The following is a 13,089-nucleotide window of genomic DNA, read 5'->3' as shown; positions in this document are numbered from 1 at the left end:
AATGCATTATCATTGCAGCAAAACAGTGGTTTTACACTGTGCCAGCCAGGTACAGCTTTACTGAAAACAATTACAGGATCAAAAAATTTGGAACATTTTGTGCATATACATGCACAAGGATTGAAATAACATTTTCAGTATGCCTTAAATCAACTTGGAGTGACACACTGACATACACGTAAGTGAGGTGTCCATAAGTGATGTTCATAGTCATAAATCAATCCCTCCCTTTAACAAAATCTTATTACAAGTGGTCACTGGATAAGCATTTGAGATGCATTTTAAAATCAGGTTTAAAGGTGAAATCTGTCTCGACTGACTACTTGTAATCGGATCACATGAGACAAGTGTTAATAAAGGGTGTACTAAAGAAAAAAGCATGGGAATAGTTGATGAATTCAGATATCGTCCCTTTGTTTCTTTCGATGGTCTGAATCCAGGGGTAAAATGTTCACTGCACACCCTTCAATATTTGATAGAATGTAGGGGTGTACTGATATCCAGGTTCAGCGTGAAAAGCCAGAGCTTCGATCACACATGATCATGTATAGGCAATCAACAAAAAGTTTATATTTTTCCAAGCGTGCATTTTCTTTTGGGTTTCTGAAGGTTGAATAATCCAGGATACACACAACAAACAACAATTATGAACATTGTTAATACTGGGATAAACGATTATTTTTTAAACGATTAATCTAGCGATTTATTTTTTCGATGCATCGATTAATCTAACGATTCATTTTTTCAGTCCGATTCTATTTCTATTCGATTAATCGACTTGTGACAACACCGGTAATACCGGTTTCATCGGGGTGGGGGTGTATAAAATGTAAAAAAAAAAACATTTGCCGGGAGTTTGATTGACTGGCGATCTGATCAATCAATCATAATACGCCATTTTTGTCCGACAAAGTAGTCAGGAGAGAGAAGATTAACGTCGGTGGATTTGAATGTGAATAATGGATTGTAGGCTACTGTACTGACATCTTTCCACGGTTAAAACAACAGTTTTTACTCAACCAAGGAAAAGATGACCGGTTCACGAGCAGCTTTAACTGAGGCAATCTGTCACGACACATTAAAGAGCCACAAAATAGTAGGCCTATTTATGGTTTAATTTTCTTTGAATGACCAAATTTGAAAGTTGAGACTTTATTAAATGTTACCTGCTTGGTCCTGTCTGTCAGCGCGTTGTCAGTGTCCTCTATGTATTTTTCACGACATTCATAGCTATAAGCGCATTATGAATAGCTATAAGCGAAAACTTTAGGTGTAGACAACATATTATAGCCTACTCCAACATCGAGTGCAAAGTGGGGAGTTGAAAAAAAACTTGTGGTGCTCTGTCATCTGCAGCTGCAGCCGGGTGGCGCCTCTTCAGATGCTGGTGCATTGCCGTGGTGCTAGAATGGAAGGCCATCTCCATTTTGCAAAGACGACATATCACGGAATTGTTTCCTTTTAAATTAAAGAATTCCCATACTTTAGAGGAATGAGTGCATGCCGCCTTGCACTTCTGATAGTCTGAGGAGCCACTCGTGTTGCTACTACGCTCCTGCGCCGCCATCTTTGTTTTGGGTCCGACGAATCGACGCGCATATTTTGCGTCTACGTATTTTTTGCGTCCACTTCGTCCCAGCCCTAGCAAATACAAATCTACAACAAAGACAATTATACTTTTATACAGAGCTCCTTCTCTTGCAAATAATGACGTGCTTCCTCCCTCCTCCTCCACGTGATGCGGGACGTTACCAACGAGCTTACATTATCCCTCTCATGAGCGCGCGTCCCAGAGATGTGCGGAAGTGAACATATATTGTAAAAAAGTATGGCATAGTTTTGTTTCTAAAAAATATTCAATCGTTTGGGTTCAGAAGAATTTTATTTGTCGAGTTGTGTGGATTATTTTGATGCACCCTAAATATGCATTTTGGACCGTCAAAACAATTTTGTACATTCACTTGCATTGTTTAAAGGAGGCCTGAAATGAAATCCTAAAATTCTTAAATTCTGTTTTGATGAAGAAAGAAACTCAGATACATCTTGGATGTCCACTCTTGGATGAGTGAATTATCAGCCAATTTTTTACTATTCCTTTAAGAGCCTTTGTAATGCAACAGATCAGTAGCGGATCTAGCTTGCATAGCACTCTGGGGAAGTGTATGTATAGTAAATGTATGTCTAGTATATATATCTAAAAAAATATATAAACATTAAGAGAGCAATGCAATTTAATTGATTATGTTAAGAACCCATTTAATATTTTTAGGTCCTATTCTACATGTGATTTCAAACAAGACTGGAGGAAAAAAATACATGGATGTGATATTCATTTGTGGTGTCATATTAAAAGAAGATCACTTTGTTAATGGCAGTTTTATTTCACTGACACAATATACAATAGAAGCACACATTTCTATGTATTTATATACACTCAAACAAAACCACACACACAGTGTGATTACTGCAAATAAAGACAAATGTTTTCTTTTTCATTTGTTCTTTATTTTATTTCTCGTGCTTAACATTTGGTCAAAATCAACCAGGATTGTGTTTCCCAATAATGATCAGTCTTAGCATTTAAGAACATTTTCTACAAGCAATTTTACCAACGGTTTAAATTTTTTACGTGTTTTTCCCAAAACTGAACGTAACATGAATGTGCTTGGAATGCGCTTTAAGTGCTACTTAAGAGAGTCGCTGTTTGTGCGACAGGGCTGAAATTTGACCATATAGTGCTCCTCGTCATTGTAACTTCATTATTTTTGTGCATAACTTTAAAAAAAATTTAATTTAAAAAAAAAATCTTAAATATTCTACCCGCATATTTACATATTGTTTTTACAATAATTTTGTGGAGAACAATCTTTTTATTTTACACAATCTGCTTCCATATGTGTGCATTTGTAATATTTCATTTTCACAAATTCCTCTCAATATAAAAGCTTCCAGGATTAGGGAAGACAGTGGAGGCCCTGTGTATGATCCTGCTGATTACAAGCAATCATTGAATATTATTCCGTGGGAGTGCAAAATAAGGAGATGTTTGGAAAATGCGATTTAGGGACATTCATCAATAAAGCGGAGGTTTGCTCTTTACTCCCAAAAGTAATAACGGTGACAGTAATGCTGCATGTGCAGTGCGACACAACTTGTAGTGCTGGCAAGAGAGCCTTTGGTTGTCAAAGAGAAAGAGAAGATGAGGATAAAAGCATCTGCCAAATTACATGTATGTATTCAAATACATATGGACGCTTTTCATGCACTGCAGCAAAAGTTAATTTCCTTTTTTCTTCTCTTTCTAATATGAATTTATACAGTTGCATCAATCATGCCACAACATTGTTGTTACCAACTTGTGCAAATATTCCAAACAAAAAACTTTATTTTCTTACTAATTAATTTATTCATCCATTTATTTTATCCATCTATTTTAATTATTATTAATAATAATAATAATAAAAATAGTAATAATAAGAAGAATTATTATTATTATTATTATTATATTAGACGTGTCTGTTCAAATAAAAATAAATAAAACATATGTACAGTATATCCTGATATTGAAGTCTCAGCATAAAGTGTAGCTATTGGTATTTAAATTGAATAAAGTGTAATTTTGCGATTGTCCTGCAGGTGTCTGCATATGTCTGTGTTCCTACTATGCTCTTAGCGGTGTACAATTAATTACTCAAGAGCACTCGTTAAGCTTCAAGCGTTTTCAAGTACTACTTAAGTTATGATGCTTTTGGGAAACAATCCACAAAAGCAAGATCAACATAAGTTGGGTTCTACAATCTACTTAGGCTTACAATGCTTTTGGGAATTGAGGCCCTGCTTGTCTGTTGTCATTCCAGCAATAAACCAACATAAATCAACATTTACTCATGCATATTAAATGTGAATTATTATACACTCACCTAAAGGATTATTAAGAACACCTGTTCAATTTCTCATTAATGCAATTATCTAATCAACCAATCACATGGCAGTTGCTTCAATGCATTTAGGGGTGTGGTCCTGGTCAAGACAATCTCCTGAACTCAAAACTGAATGTCAGAATGGTAAAGAAAGGTGATTTAAGCAATTTTGAGCGTGGCATAGTGGTTGGTGCCAGACGGGCCGGTCTGAGTATTTCACAATCTGCTCAGTTACTGGGATTTTCACGCACAACCATTTCTAGGGTTTACAAAGAATGGTGTGAAAAGGGAAAAACATCCAGTATGCGGCAGTCCTGTGGGTGAAAATGCCTTGTTGATGCTAGAGGTCAGAGGAGAATGGGCCGACTGATTCAAGCTGATAGAAGAGCAACTTTGCCTGAAATAACCACTGCTACAACCGAGGTATGCAGCAAAGCATTTGTGAAGCCACAACATGCACAACCTTGAGGCGGATGGGCTACAACAGCAGAAGACCCCACCAGGTACCACTCATCTCCACTACAAATAGGAAAAAGAGGCTACAATTTGCAAGAGCTCACCAAAATTGGACAGTTGAAGACTGGAAAAATATCAAATGGGTCTGCACATAACGTACATACAAGCATTTACTCTAGAAGTTCAAAGCTGTTTCTACCTCTCTACTTCTCACTCATAAGTGTATATAAACTGCAGAATAGAGGTTAAACAAAAATGTTAGCTTAGAAGGTCAGCAGGTTGCGTAAGACTTCGCTGCTCTCAGCAACTTTATCAATAATGTTGTCAATGTTAATTCCAACAAGTATCAACCACCTTATTGTAATTTGTTTGCCCAGAATCGACATTTATTTTAGTAAAAATCAAAGTAGTATATTTATGACAAAATGTTGTTGTTTTTATCTTAAAACTACTTAAATATCCAACATTTAGCAACACTATATTTCATACAATATGTACATTTTTTTCTTTTCTTATTTTGCTTCTACCTGTCATCTCACTCCCTGGCTGAATCTGATGTGTAATCATTGCACCACAGCTAGTGCTAGGTTGGCTGTCTCCACCTTCATTTGATGAAAAAAAAAGGAAATTTGTATTACCTTATTAAATGTATGCATCATCTTTCATGTCAAATTCTTACATTTGATCATTAAATTCAGTTATAATAATAAGACACTATAGGGCTATTACCCATCAAATAAAAAAATGTGCACTGCAATTACAACTGCAAAAAATTATGTTATGAGATTGATGTTTTAAATAAATGTTTGAATATTAAAAAAAAATGCAATACTTAAACATTAAACTAAACCGCCAAAAGGTGGTGGGAAGTGACCGTCTTAATTAGTGAGTCATTCATACAAAAGATTTGTTCAAAACGCTGAATCATTCAGTAACAAAACACTGCGCTGCTGTAGCTTTCCTTTGGAACTATTTTAGTCGGTGAAATAGAACAAAAACAGTTAATATGGTTTGTGTCTAAAATGTAAGTATCTTAATAATAAATATTAACTACGCTACTTGTTTATTGAACAATAAATTCAATGTAACATTTTCAATCTTGATAATATTCAGCAAAACAGCTCCCTTAGTTGTGTTATGTTAAACTAAATCATATGTTATAAATAAAAAAAAAAAAACAACAATTAGAATTTTTACCTCAGTACATTTCTTCTGTGAGTTTTCTGTGTGCACTCATTTGTTTTGATTTCTCCACGAATGTAACGTTAGACGGGCGATACCGCTTACATTTGCTAGCAGTTCAATACTAAGTTAACGAAGAAAAAAGTACAGTATTTACAGATGAAACTGACCTGCACTTGAAGCCCTGAACAGGTCAGTAATTTTGCAACATTTTGCTGCTTCTTCTTGGAGTGCTTTCTTTTTTTGTCCTTTCCCTCTCTGCTCCACCTGGCCGTTTCTCTCCATCATCGGGTGCTGCTCGCATTTTCTGTTTAACCGTTTGTCTGAGGCGTAAAGTCGAATCGTAGCCTTGCCAGTCAAGACTAACAGATTCATGATTTTTTTTTTTTTATTGTTATTAATATTAATAATAATTTTATTGAATGACAAATTCAAAAATGATCACTGGTAAAGGTAGTAATATAAAATAATAATAATAAAAAAAATAAATAATTTTTAAATGCTGGCTGTTTTAGTTGCCAGGCCAGCGGGAACTGTCCCAGTGCTCCCGATGGCCAGTCCGGGCCTGCTGATGTTTCATTTGAAATTATGGATTGTTCAGACTAAAGCATTGCCTGTGAATAATTTTGTTTTATGTAATATTTTAGACACTAGAAATATTAATTTCTATGTATTTATTTATTATTTTTGCAGGATGTCCCTCATGCATTACATAAATAAATAATAATGATTTAAATTATTCATAAGAGGTCGATATGTCTTTTTCAAAGGCAACTTTGAACCTTTTGCGATTAATTTAAGTGAAGGTCTAAGCTCCTGACCAAAGCTCAGCTCTTCCGGAGTTACGGTGTTGTTAAACCTCATATAATTTAAGGTTTTAAATGTCATCCAATTTCTCTTTCACTCATTGAAATTGACTGGCACAAATACAGTATCTAAAGACATTAGGTAACCAAATCTAGTGTCTGGGTAATTCCTGCAATTAAATGATAAAAGGAACATGATAATAGCTCCCCAAGAATGACAGCTTAGTAGGCTTTGTTGCAGCAATGCGCAGGCTTTGTCATTTCTAACAAGCTTAATAGGACTGATAAAACTGAGTTAGTGGGATTTTATCAGCAAGAATAAACTAAGAGCTTTGTTCTAAATGGAAATTACTTTGGAATCAGTGTGAAAATGGGAAAAGGTCTGTCAGGGAAGTATGAAGCTTGAAAGGAAATCTAAATTAGCTTTGGTTATTTGACAAACAGACAAATCACAGAAAAGCTCAGTTCAGTTAAGTTCAGCTTCAGTTAATGTTCACATCAAGCATCAAAATGATGGTGATTTAGACCGTGGCATGATTGTTGGTGCCAGACAGGCTGGTTTGACTATTTCTGTAACTGCTGAACTCCTACGATTGTCATGCATTACAGTCTCTAGAGTGTAGAGAGAACAATGCGAAAAGCAAAAAACAACCAATGAGCAGCTGTTGTGTGGACAGAAATGCCTTGTTGATGAGAGAGGTCAACAGAGAACGGCCAGACTGGTTTGAGATGACAGAAAGGCTATGGTAACTCAGATAACCACTCTGTACAATTGTAGTGAGCAGAATAGCATCTGATAATGCACAACATGTCAAAGCTTGAGGCAGATGGCCTGCAGAAGACCACCTTGAGTTCCAATTTTGTCAGCCAAGAACAGAAAACTGACTTTTATAGCTTGCTATTATTTAAAATTGTAAACAACTTAGTCTCACTGTCCATTTTAAATTTTTTTTAGGAAACCTATTTGCTCTCTCTCTCTCTCTCTCTCTCTCTCTCTCTCATATATATATATATATATATATATATATATATATATATATATATATATATATATGAAATGTCATGTGCAGGCAGATATGATCCAGGTTTTAATCCAGCAGGCTCAGCAGGGTCATAGAATGAAAAACTGTCTATTAGTCGCATGTAAAGGCAGTGACATGAGATGTGGTATTCTTGAGTTCCCTATTCATTTTGGGATAGGGAAAGAAGTGCCAGGTGGCTAAATGGAGACACCTCCACTTGTCAATCCCGGGGCAGTGGTGGCTCAGTGGTAGAGGCTCAGGGTTACTGACCAGAAGGTCGGGGTTCAAACCCCAGCACCACCAAGATGCCACTGTTGGGTCCTTGAGCAAGGCACTTAACTCCAAGTTGCTCTGGGGGTATTGTCCCTGTAATAAGTGCACTGTAAGTCGCTTTGGATAAAAGCATCTGCCAAATGCATAAATGTAAATGTAATGTAAATGTCATGAGAATTCAATCACATGTTCATTCAGGACTGCTTGTGGCACACTCTGTGAAAGATAAAAATGTTTGATCTTTCTGAGGCTGCCTGTAATCAACTGGTTAGTTCTCTTCAGCACAGTCTGAAATTGCTCCCTATTCTGTAGCATTCACTATAAAGAGAATTAATTAATGAATGAGTGTCTTTGTTCACATCTAATGTCTGCCCATACGTGACCATTAAATAAAGTCACGTTTATTTAAGCCAAGTTATATTTGTGATTAAATTGTTTTATGGAGAAATTACACATTTTATGGAGATACAAAAGCAATATTAAAATAATACCATAATGAGGGAAGAAGGCAACAACAATGAACTTATGTTGGTGAAATGAATGCGAACAGTTTTTGAATGACACAGAAAGCCGAACACTTCAGTATCCATCCATCCATTTGATCTTATTTAGGTTTGTGGACTCAGCTGCATAAACTTTCTTTATTTCAAAGTGTGCTTTCTTTCCCTTTAATCTTGTGTGCTCCGCTCACAAATATTTTGATAAATGGTATGAAGTGACTGTACCAATACACTCACTGAATATTTTAAAATACAGAAAATAAAGATAACACTGGTTTCAGTGGATATTTATCTAAAATCAATGGAAACCAAACCCTTATGTTTCCTATAGTTTGCCAGTGATGAATAAAGTCTTTATTTGAAGTACTTTAAAGCATCATGTAAATGCAGAATTGTACATAAATATGGTCATTATCTATCTATCAGTGTAATGAATCAGACATGTCGGGCAGATCCATTTGCAACAATAATTTTAATGGGCAGACTTCAAGGAAACGTAAAGGTTCTCAACAAAGAGCAACACAAGGCAAAGGTCCAGTCTGATGCCCGGGGAGGGGTTCAACTCAGGTGAGAAGGTCCGGCTCGAGCCGAGATCGGCAGCAGACGACAAAGAGGCGTGAGACAGGCTTGGTTCGGGGCAGGCGGCGAGATATCAGAGTCCAGTAACAGGCACGGGTCGTTAGGCAGGCTGCAGGCAGACAGAGAGGTTAGTAACAGGCTGGGATCGGAACAACAGAGTAACTTAGAGAACGCTCAGACATGCAACATGGGATGAAACAATACTTCACACTGAACGCTGAGTTAATGGGGCAGATATATTCTCAGGGCGAGAGCTTAATGCGGGACAGCTGGGAAGCAATCAATGCTTAAGGATCACTGCCGTACTGAAGCAAGAGGCACTTAGTATTCAGGGAGAGAGAGCGAGAGTGCGTGGAGTTGGCAGTGCTGGGCGCCGTAACAGAGCCCCCCTCCTGCGAGCGTCTCCTGGCGCGAGAGAACTGATGATGGCGAGGTCTGCCGCGAGGTCGAGGGGCCGGTCTATCAGGGTGATTGCGATGGAAGTCTTGAGTAAGGGACGGGTCTAGTATGTCATTGGCGTTGACCCAGGAACGTTCCTCTGGCCCAAAGCCCTCCCAATCAACGAGGTATTGGAGATGCCCACCACGACGTCTAGAGTCCAGCAGACAATGCACCTGGTAGGTCTCCTCGCCCTCTAACAGGATTGGTTGGGTGGCCTTCTCCTCTGAGTCCCCTGTGCGCTCTACAGATTGGGCGGAGGCTGGTTTGAGCAGGGAGACGTGGAACGTGGGTGAGACGCGCAGGTGTCTGGGCAAGTCAAGACGAAACGACACAGGGGTGATTTCACGGACGATCTTGAATGGGCCCAAGAATCTCGGACTTAGTTTCTTGCAGGGCAGCCTGAGGCGTAGGTCTCGTGTGGATAGCCACACCCATTGGCCGGGTTGGTAAACAGGTCCTGCCCGGCGACGCCTGTCTGCCCTCTCCTTGCCGCGTCTTATAGCACGCTGGAGGTGAGTGTGGGCCAAGTTCCAGGTCCTCTCACTCCGCGGAGCCAATCATCCACGGCAGGGACGCTGGTGGGCTCACCTGACCAGGGGAACAGTGGGGGCTGGAACCCGAGGACACATTGGAAAGGGGTCATCCCGGTAGAGTGCTTGCGGATGGAGTTCTGGGCATATTCGGCCCACATCAGGAAGCGGTGCCAATCCCCTGCTGGCGATGGCAGTAGGAGCGAAGGAAGCGGGAAATCTCCTGGTTGAGGCGCTCCACTTGTCCGTTGGCCTGGGGGTGGTACCCCGATGTGAGACTCACGTTGATCTGTAGTCTCCCACAGAAGGCATTCCAGACGCGGGAAGTGAACTGGGGTCCCCTGTCAGACACAATGTCCTCTGGTAGCCCGTAGAACCGAAAGACATAGTTACACAGATGTTCCGCCATCTGCAGAGCGGTGGGGAGCCTGGGGAGTGGGATGAGCCGACATGCCTTGGAGAAGCGGTCGATGACGGTCAGAATGGTCGTGTAGCCCTCGGAGGGAGGCAGATCCGTGATGAAGTCCACCGCGATGTGGGACCAAGGCCGTTGGGGAACAGGCAGGGGTTGAAGGAGACCCGCGGGTAGCAGGCGAGAGGATTTCTGGGTGTTACAGACCCTACAGAGGCGAATGAATTTGCTCGTGTCTCGGGGGAGCGTGGGCCACCAGTACCGGTTCTGAAGGAGCTGGGTCGTGGCAGTGATTCCGGGGTGCCCGGAACAGGGAAGGGCGTGCACGTGGTTTATCACCTTGTCGCGGAGGGTTTCTGGTACAAAGATCCTCCCAGTGGGGCAGTCCGAGGGGATCTCGAGGTCAGCGTTGGCCTGGGTGCACTCAGTCTCGAGGTCCCATTGAACCGGTCCGAGGACGAGAGCTGGGTTGATAATCGGTTCTGGAGTTGGGACCTCCGTTTCGGAGTCGAACAGTCGAGACAGAGAATCAGCCTTGGTGTTCTTCGAGCCGGGACGGTAGCTCACTGTGAAGTGGAACCGGGAGAAGAAGAGAGTCCACCGGGCTTGACGTGCGTTCAGTCTCTTGGCCGTACGCAGGTACTCCAGATTCTTGTGGTCTGTGTACACGAAGAATGGGTGAGTCGCTCCCTCGAGCCAGTGGCGCCACTCCTCGAATGCTGACTTCATTGCTAACAACTCGTGGTCTCCGACATCATAGTTCCTCTCTGCTGGACTCAACTTCCTGGAGTAGAAAGCGCAGGGGTACAGCTTGGGGGGGTCGCCCTGACGTTGAGAGAGGACCGCTCCCAGCCCGGTGTTCGAAGCGTCCACCTCCACCACAAAGGGTAGCTCAGGGTTAGGATGGTGCAAGATGGGAGCAGAAGTGAAGCTGTTCTTGAGTTGCTTAAAAGCCCGGGAGGCAGCCTCGTTCCAGGGTAGCCCTCTCGTGCCCCTCCGAACCAGGGCTGTTAACGGGGCTGCTACGGAGCTGAAGCCTCTGATGAAGCGGCGATAGAAATTGGTGAAACCCAGGAAGCGTTGCAACCCCTTCAGGGTAGAGGGTTGGGGCCAGTCTACGACTGCTCTCACCTTATTCTCATCCATGGCCACGCCCTCCGGGCGGATGATGTACCCCAGAAAGGTTGTAGATGTCTGGTGAAAGTCACACTTCTCTATCTTGGCATAGAGTTGGAACCGAAGGAGTCTTTGAAGTACAGCGCGGACATGCTGGATGTGGGCTTCGAGGGTGTCGGAATAAATCAGAATGTCGTCTATGTAGACGATTACACTTCGGTGGAGCAGATCACGGAGGACGTCGTTGACGAAGGATTGGAAGACGGCAGGGCTGTTAGAAAGGCCGAACGGCATGACGAGATATTCATAGTGCCCAGTGCTCGTGGAGAAGGCAGTCTTCCATTCGTCCCCCTCTCGGATCCGAACCAGGTTATAGGCGGAGCGCAGGTCCAGCTTGGTGTAGTATTTGGCCGTGCGAAGCAGCTCCAGAGCAGCCGGTACCAGCGGCAGTGGGTAACGGAACTTAATGGTACATTCGTTCAGTGCTCTGTAGTCGATGCAGGGTCGCAGTCCCCCATCTTTCTTCTTGACGAAGAAGAACCCTGCTGACAGAGGGGACGTGGAGGGGATGGATGAACCCCTTTGCGAGCTCCTCCTCCACGTATTTTCGCATGGCCTCGGTCTCAGGTTGGGACAGTGAGAAGATGCGGCCCCTGGGTGGTGTGTTGTTGGGTATGAGGTCTATGGCGCAGTCATATTCCTGGTGGGGCGGTAGCTTGGTGGCTTTGACCTTGCTGAAGACCTCGACTAGATCGTGGTATACGGCAGGTAGGCGAGATAGCACTGCGTCGTCTCGGGACTCGGCAATGCCTTGGACCTTTAAGGGTTTGACGACAGACAGACACTTTGAGAAACACCTCTCTCCCCAGCTGATTATCTGCCCGGTAGTCCACTCCAACTGGGGGTTGTGCTTCCTTAGCCAGGGTAGGCCCAGGATGACCGGGGTGTGAGGAGCTTGGAGAACGTAGAACTGGACCTCCTCATGATGGAGTTGGCCGGTCCGCATGCGAAGCGCCTGGGTCATGTGCGTGATGCGTCCTGTGCCGAGTGGACGTCCGTCGACAGCCTCTACTGACAGCGGAGGTGTGCATGAAATGAGGGTTATCTCGTGAACCTGGGCAAAAACTTTGGACATGAAATTGCCGGCTGCCCTGGAGTCAACTAGGGAGATGGTATTTACAGCTTGCCCCTTAATAGTGAATTCAAGAGGCACTGATACACAGGTGAGAGGATTTAAACAGTCGAGGGTCAGACTCACCGTGGTTCTGTCCTTGTATGCAGGTCGTAGAGGGCAGTGCAGACGGAAGTGACCGGAACCCCCGCAGTACAGACACAGGTTCAGAGATCGGCGACGCTCCCTCTCCTCCTCGGAGATGTGTGAGGCATTGATTTGCATCGGCTCGTAGGTCTCAGCAGACGAGTTAGAAGCACGTGGTGCGGGACTGAAGCACATAGCGCTCGTTGGGCGGAGACTGGGGCGTCGTGAGCGCATCAGGTTGTCCAGCTGGATGGTGAGATCCAGCTGTCGCGACAGGCCAGCTCCGCTTGCAAATCGTGTCGGAGACCCCTTCGGAAAACCACCTTGAGAGCGTTCTCCGTCCAATTGGTTTGGGCTGCCAGCGTTCGGAATTTGAGGGCGTAATCTGAGGCGGGCGATCTCCCCTGTGAGAGTTCCAAGAGAAGATCCTCGGCTCCTTTCCCCTCCTTGGCATGCTCGAACACAGCTTGGAAACGCTCCAGAAATTCTCCGTAGGAAGAGAAGGCGGAGCCATCTGGTTTCCAGACCGCGGTGATCCACTCCAACGCGCGACCGGTGAGCAGCGCGCACACGAAGGCGATTTTGCTGGCATCA

At 43.0% G+C, this 13,089-nt stretch overlaps 1 protein-coding gene across 5 annotated transcripts in view; it reads left to right on the top strand.

Annotated features, from left to right (window-relative positions):
* The window catches only part of LOC127639989 (EGF-like repeat and discoidin I-like domain-containing protein 3), a 325,228-nt gene that overhangs the window by 103,134 nt on the left and 209,005 nt on the right, over positions 1 to 13,089 (top strand). The gene's annotated exons all lie outside the window — the stretch shown is intronic.

This window comes from Xyrauchen texanus, chromosome 4 (assembly GCF_025860055.1).
Source record: "Xyrauchen texanus isolate HMW12.3.18 chromosome 4, RBS_HiC_50CHRs, whole genome shotgun sequence".
Taxonomy (NCBI): Eukaryota; Metazoa; Chordata; class Actinopteri; order Cypriniformes; family Catostomidae; genus Xyrauchen; species Xyrauchen texanus.
This window is presented reverse-complemented; position numbering and strand designations above follow the sequence as displayed.